General features: G+C 38.0%; 1 pseudogene; it reads left to right on the forward strand.

Annotated features, from left to right (window-relative positions):
- Window positions 1-5,440: 5,440 nt before the first annotated feature.
- LOC120780179 lies at window positions 5,441-6,257 on the forward strand (annotated as a pseudogene).
- Window positions 6,258-7,042: the final 785 nt, after the last annotated feature.

A 7,042-nucleotide genomic window follows, 5' to 3' on the forward strand; every position in this document is an offset into this window, starting at 1 on the left:
TCCAATTTCCCAAAGTACATACACTTTTTCACATACTTACTTAACAATTATTTACTATTTGCCGCTTTTGATGATATAGCTCACTGCTGCTACTTCTAATTCAGTTCTGATTTCCAATGTTATAAAAATAAATGAAGTAATTATTTTCAAAATATTGTTAAAAAATCACACAAAATTCATTTATTGACCTTCTTGTTGTACGAGCCTCCTTTACGATGGTACGATCACGAACGACATGCGTCTTTCAATCGTTTTTTTTTTTATTACCCTTTTTGGAATTTTCTATTGTCACTATTGACAATTATGTTTTCTCCTTCGCACTCATTCAAATAAATCAAGAAATGAAACAAACTTTCCTTCATCGCATTTAGGTAAACAAAAAATAACCCGGAAATGTGCGTTGGTGTTGGTGCATAGAGAAAAAATGTGTAGTTGTATTGGAATATTTGTCACAAGCGGGTAGCTGGCAGGTACCCTGCCAACCATGAGCGGGTAAAAAACCAGATAATCAGTATGTAATCCATAGGGTAATCATGTGTAAAATTATGCGAAACAAATACTTGTTGTCTGTGCAGTACATAAAAGAACGTATGTTTAAAGCGGCCTGCGCAGTGTTAAAATTATATATAAAAGAACCTGTGTTTAAAGCGGCAGTGCAAATTTTATATATAAAAGAATGTGTAATTTATAAATTAAAGCGTCTTGTAAATAATTAATTTTGTTTTCAAATTTTGTGTTTAATTCTCACCGACGAGAGTTTTATATATTTATATTTCATTTTATATATATATTACAATATATATTATCATATTTTTATATTATATCATAATATATTATTGGAACGAAGTTCTCTTACGGCAGGCTTGGAGAAGATAGGAATTTTGCTGCGGGACCTAACTGAAAAAAAAGTGATAGTAAAACCGTAAGAAAAAACCCGTAAGAAATAACCCGTAAGAAATAACCCGTAAGAAATAACCCATAAGAAATAACCCGTAAGAAAAAGACTGTAAGATCGCTAGTTATAGCCTACCTTTAGGTATTTAAAAATAATTAAGCATGAAAATCTGTAACATTATTGTGTATGCCAATTAGTTTTGAGTGAAGTGCGGAACACATAGAGCGCGACAGACTGCAAACTACATCTGTCAAATATTAAAATACAGACGTTCTTATGGACACTGTTATTTTGACAGCTGCACGACTGCAGGCCGACAGTTGTCGTTCCCGCTAACTTGAATATTTCCTATAATTGCCGACGGCAGTAGGATGACAGTGGAGTTTTCTTAATACTTATCTGTACTTAAATAAAAACTAATCAGCGAAATTTGAGAGAAAAATCAGGACAACCTACATAAAATTAAGCACAATTTTTTTTGCAAATTGTATCGATTCTACATTATCCGAAGGAACTTCGTTCCTACCTGGTGTCCCACGACAGCACATTTCTTTTTTTATATTATATTACATAAGTGTTAGACTATATTATAACATATTATACTATATACATATATTTTTAAATTTAAAATGAACAAAAGGACATTTTCGAACCTTTTGAGTAAGGAGAAGGCAAATTTTAGGGCTACAGTTGCGAAGTTTCGCAAAATGAATGAAGATAGTACTAGTATTTTAGAAAGCGATGATATACCATCCACAAGCGAGGCAGCAGTCTCTGACAGATTCTGTGAAGTAGCAGATAGTTGTAGGGAAATATTAGGTATTTTGATGAGGAACTGGAATATAGTAGGGGAATGTTGGGTAACGTTTTGATTTCGGTTAAAAAGTCGCATAAAAGTTATTTTTTGTGAAAATTCCAAAGCTTGGATTTGTAGTGCGAGTTGATAACATTGTTTGATAAAATTCTACAAAAATTTAAAAGTTATAGCCATTGGCGCAAAAAACCTGATTTTGCGATTTTGAATAAAGGAATGGGGAATGTCGGGCCAGTCTATAAATCGATTAAAACATGATTGCTACAGATGAAAAAACGTTTATTTATCAATGGAAATGAAAGAGAGATTCATAAATAATAAGAAAAATAGGAAATCTGGCGAAAAAAAATTATTCCGACTCGCAGTGGATGCAGGTGTAAGTGTTCGGGTTCTGTCCGGCACATTTCAAGTGAACCCCTCGATCACAAACGATGAAATGGGCCGTGTTTTGACGATTCTCGTGCTTCGGCATCTTTTTCTTCCAAATCGTGCAAAAATCCTCTTCGATGTCGGTTTCGGTCGGAGACGGGCTTCTCTTCCGTGGCGTCTTTGATTTGCCACGGCCTTTTTGCTTCTTGGCTGCTGGTTCATCGGCTGCCTTCGTCAATTTTTGCCGCTTTTTTCGGCCTTGTCACGCAGATTTGATGGTCTTCGGCGTAACATAACATCGAGGCACTGATCGACAAGGAGGGGCACATGATGCAGATCGAAAGTGACACCAATGTTGGACTTTTTCCATGCATCATGCTTCACGGTCATCATGCCTTTAAATGGTGCAAATACCGCAACATCTAGCGGCTGCATTTTGTGCGTGCATTTCGGCGGAAAAGACAGCAACGTGATGCCATGATCCAACGCCAAATCTATCGCCTCGATCGATAAATGCGAACCGTGGTTGTCCAGCAGCAACATGGTTGGCGAATCGGCATTAGCACCGGTATGCTTGATGAAATGACGCATGAATTGAGGGAATACGTCAGAGTTCATGTAACCAGAACCGTTCGCAACACCAACAGCGCCATGACTCGCATGAGTCATAAAAATCTCTTTCATGTTGACTCGGGGAAAGAGGAAGAATGGCGGTATAGACTGGCCACTAGCGCTGACGGCCAAAGCCAAAGACACATCGGTGCCTTTTTCGGCAGATGTTGATGAGCCGACCTGTTTTTGTCCTTTGCGCGCGATGGTTTTGACAGGTCTGGTTGGCACGGTCGGATCCGGATACGACGCGCCAACTTTCCGAGCAAATTCATACGCGAGCTTACGAAGCTCTATCAAACTAATTCCATAGTTGATGTCGCTGGCCTGGAGAATCTAGCTTATCAGCGCCTTCTCTTGTTCGATGTTGAAGATCTGAAATAAAAAAAAAATTATTTATTATTCGATGAAAGAAAAAGAAAGAAACCAGCAGAACTCCCTGTTTTTGTGCCCATCGTCGTGCTTTCAGCCAGCAAATTCTTCATTACATCGGCATTGGCAGTAGTAACGTCGATGCTCGCACCATCAAATGCTGCCATATAACGCATCAGGTTGGTCCTCGGAATTTTGTGTGCCGTCGCAGATTGTCGAACGCTGTTGTGATGTATTTTCACCGACTTGATCGCCTCCAAAATGTTGTCGAAATCAACAATTCTCTCTTGTTTGGGATAGTACCGCGGCATAATGACTAAAAAAAATTTTTCGGAGCACGAAACTATCAGCAAATGTTGAAAAACTATTGTGTTGTTGAAATTCTGCACGAAAAATCACTTATACACGTCAAATATATGAAGTTAGCATGTCAAATGTAAAAAACTATGTGGCCCGACATTCCCCGTAATAAGTGCTCATATTTTCAAAATGGCGGTGGATAATGAACACAATGTAAATTCGTGCAAAATTTCTTTTGTGTGTCGAAGGCTAAAGGCTCAACTAATATTATAAACATATTTACCTGGATGAATTTATTGGAAAATGTGAAAAAAAAATCAACTGTACACAGAGTTGAAAAAAAACTTTCGGAGTGTCGAATTTCTTTTTGTTGTCGCAGAGAGGTTATAACACGTGTTCACAGCTCGAGTGCTATATAGAAACTGAGCTTAGTATGAGACGAGCCGATGACAGTTGGTTGCAGCTGTCAACCTATACTAGGGAAAAAAATATCGCGCTGGCCCGGGAGTCCCTACCTGCCCAACATTCCCCACCTTCCCCTAGTGATAGGGAAAATAACAAATTTTTGTTTGATGATGACGAGGTTGACTTTTGTGTAGAAACAAATGACAAGGATGTTAGTGAGGAACTTTGTTAAAAATAACATATCCCAAAATAGTTTAACGGACCTTTTACAAACCTTATATAGAGCAGGTATTAAAGGACTGCCGTTAAGTACAAGGACTCTTTTAGGTACCAGTAGGCAGGTAGTAGAAATTAAATCTGTAGCTGAGGGGGAGTTATTGTATTTGTGAATACAATATAATTTTAATTTTCCAGAGTTTGATTTCCTAGACGATGTAGAAAAAGTTTCTATAGATGTAGAAATAGATGGACTTAAATTGTATAAAAGTTCCAATAGGACATTATGGCCAATTTTAGGTCATGGTAGGCTTCCTAATACAAGACCTTTTACATAACGCTTGCTTCTCAGGAATGAGTAAGCCAGCGAATGTAAATGACTTTATTAGGGAATTTTGTGAAGAAATAAAGTTCTTGCAAGAAAACGGAGTTAAAGTAGGATCTAGGCAGAATTTGAAAGAGTTTAGTGTTAGGATTTTTGTTTGTGACGCACCGGCTCGCGCCTTTGTCACTGGTGTAGAGTCACACATCGGGAAGAATAGCTGCCCTAAATGCATTCAGGAAGGGATTTATAAAGAGAGGAGAGTGTGTTTCTAACAAACCGTAGGAGAACTTAGGACTGATAGTTCATTTAGGAATAGAGTAGATATACATAAGTCATCATTTAGACGATTTTAAGCAGGGGGAAAATTTGCTAGAATCTGTAAATATTAACATGGTTTCTCAATTTCCGTTAGATCCAATGCATTTAGTTGATTTAGGGGTTACTAAGAAACTTCTTCAGTTGCTTGTTAAAAGAGGGAACGTAACAAAAATGAATGAAAAAATATTATATATTAACGACTACGTTCCCTCTGAATTTTCCAGGCGCAGTAGAGATCTGGACGAAATAAGCAACTGGAAGTCCACAGAATATCGTCAATTTTTGTTGCATTCGGGTATAATTATGTTAAAAGATTGCATAGCGGACGATTTGTATTATCATTTTCTTTTGCCACATTCCGGTATTCGCCTTCTAAGTTGCGAAACCAATTGTTACCAATGAATTGTTAAAATAATTTGTTATGTTATTTAGTAATTTTTATGGACAACATTTGGTTGCTCTTCAATATTCATGGTCTTTGCATTTAACTGATTGCGTTAATTTTAGCAATAAAATAGGGTCTTTGAAAATTGTCAACCATCAAAACCAACCAGATACTTTTGGTTGTCTTATTTTGACAAAAGTTGGTGATGTTTTCAGAGAGCCTTTGGTGTCCTCATCTGGTTTAGGTATTCTAGTAGGTGAAATTAAAGATGAGGACATTCAAATTATTAAAAAAGTAGATTTAGAATTTAAGTATTAGTTCTATTCCAATAGGAATAAATTTATTTTAATTCGTCTATTGCATAATTTATTTTATAATTTTACTATAAGGAAATGCGCCAATTTCGTATCGCATGAGCCCCATTCGCAGTGTATGGCCACCCAACTCCAACCTAACATAAGTGGCGATACTGCGTTGGTACTGAAGAAAATCGTTGACAGCCTTGGTAGAATAGAATCTCAGCAAGAAGACATCATAAATCGGCTATTAGTTATCAGCTGTAGAAAGCGCTCTTGCTGAGAAGGTATTTATAGAAAATAAAAACTATAAAATTATTTTAGTTATTTATTATTTTAAATTTCAGATGCTAGAACGTGCAAAGATCCAAGCACAAGGTCAATTGTTACGGGAGTGTAAGGTGCTCTCGGTAAAACCAACCGCAGTGCAGGCCGCATCACTGGCGAAGGTGGAGTGAGGAGCAGGTTCGGTTGCAAAGCATGCTCCCCATGTCGTCAGAGGAAACATTGCTGAAGGTGGAGGGAGCACCCACACCAAGCTTTCTCTGACGCTATGGTAAGTTTGCCTTTCTTTCCATATACATATATATAAATATTTATAGATAAATATACATTTACAGGCGAACATCATCCTACATCTAAAATCTACCAAGGAGTCGATAGAGAAGGTCATGCAGTCCTTATTTAGTGACGAGTTGGTGTGGCTATACAACTGCAATGGAAAAGCGGGAAAAAGGCCTTAAATAAATTAAAAGCAGGGGATATCACTCTCGGTAATATTAATCTGTTTAAAGATACGTTCACCTTTTTAATTATTAATATTTTATAAGTATATAGCTGCATTTGCAAGTATGAACGAGAAAAAAATTTTAGCAGTAAGACAATTTTTTAGTTTATGCCATAATCGTTATAAGCAGATTGGGCGTAATAACAAGGAGATTAGATCTTTTTAAATTCAATTTTAAGTTTTTTTTTTATTATTCTACTTATAGTTTTAGTTAGTAATGTTTCTATTAATGACTTTCTTAAAATAATCTTTTTTCAGGTATTTGTCATTTATAATCTTTTTTTCAACGAGGGCAAGACGAAATATCTCTTGTCATCAAACAAACAGCGTCGCACTCGCGACCTGGCTCCCACGTCCGGACAACGTCCGGTGTGTTTTACGTGGGCACCTGCTGACGACAGCCTTACTCCACGGCGCTCAAAAGCACAGCGGATCAAATCAATTCGTTGATCAGCGCCCTGAGAATGCAAAGCATTTTCAATACCAATTGGCAGAGTGGAATGGACACACTAACCACCTTGGTAGGGTTCGAGGCCCATCTAAAACCTCTGCCGGTCTTTGGGTCCAGCACCCGGTTGCAATGCAACTCCACATTCAACTGACAAAGATCAGTTCTTCCCGCGATATGGGTTTTAACCACAACCACCACGAAACTCCCAGAGGGCTGAGTCCGCATGAGCAGGTTGGAGTTACCTCCAAGGGCTCCTGCTCCCTTGGTACCAGAATTAAGTCTCCGGTCAGACCTCCACTACTACTACCAGTTGAGAGCTTCCATACGGCTCTGGACTGAGTGACATGGATCCCACACACATATCCACTTACACACACCAATCATACAGAAACTTAACGCCTAACTTCCCAGCTAACCGCCTTCGCCGCTTAAATAATTCAGGGGCAAACGACCCTAACTGTTCGGTATTCCGACTAGTGGAGATCACACCACTAACATCT

The sequence above is a fragment of the Bactrocera tryoni genome, unplaced genomic scaffold (genome assembly GCF_016617805.1).
Source record: "Bactrocera tryoni isolate S06 unplaced genomic scaffold, CSIRO_BtryS06_freeze2 scaffold_211, whole genome shotgun sequence".
Classification (NCBI taxonomy): Eukaryota; Metazoa; Arthropoda; class Insecta; order Diptera; family Tephritidae; genus Bactrocera; species Bactrocera tryoni.